We start from the raw sequence: 398 nt of genomic DNA on the forward strand, positions 1-398 counted from the left end.
TCCCGGACCGGGGCACGAACCCGCGTCCCCTGCATCGGCAGGCGGACTCTCAACCACTGCGCCACCAGGGAAGCCCCTGAATCCCCTCTTTAATTTCATTTCCTTTGCTCGTATTCTCTGCCTCTCTGGAAGTCTCCCCAAGGACCTCAAAGCTATTCTTCTTAGAGACATCATTCAAAATCACCTACGTGGTCTCACACTGGACCCTTCACCCCGCCTCTCGAGGGGTCGCTGGTGTCCTCCAAGGAGAAGGTCCACCCTTGCCTGTCAAACCCAACCTAGAGGGCTTCCCTGGTGGCGCAGTGGTTGAGAGTCCGCCTGCCGATGCAGGGGACACGGGTTCGTGCCCCGGTCCGGGAGGATCCCACATGCCGCGGAGCGGCTGGGCCCGTGAGCCA

General features: G+C 61.1%; 1 protein-coding gene across 1 annotated transcript in view; it reads right to left on the minus strand.

The window, feature by feature from the left end:
* LRP1 (LDL receptor related protein 1) overlaps positions 1–398 on the minus strand; it is an 80,099-nt gene that overhangs the window by 44,190 nt on the left and 35,511 nt on the right. The window lies entirely within an intron of this gene.

Source organism: Physeter macrocephalus, chromosome 6 (assembly GCF_002837175.3).
Source record: "Physeter macrocephalus isolate SW-GA chromosome 6, ASM283717v5, whole genome shotgun sequence".
Classification (NCBI taxonomy): domain Eukaryota; kingdom Metazoa; phylum Chordata; class Mammalia; order Artiodactyla; family Physeteridae; genus Physeter; species Physeter macrocephalus.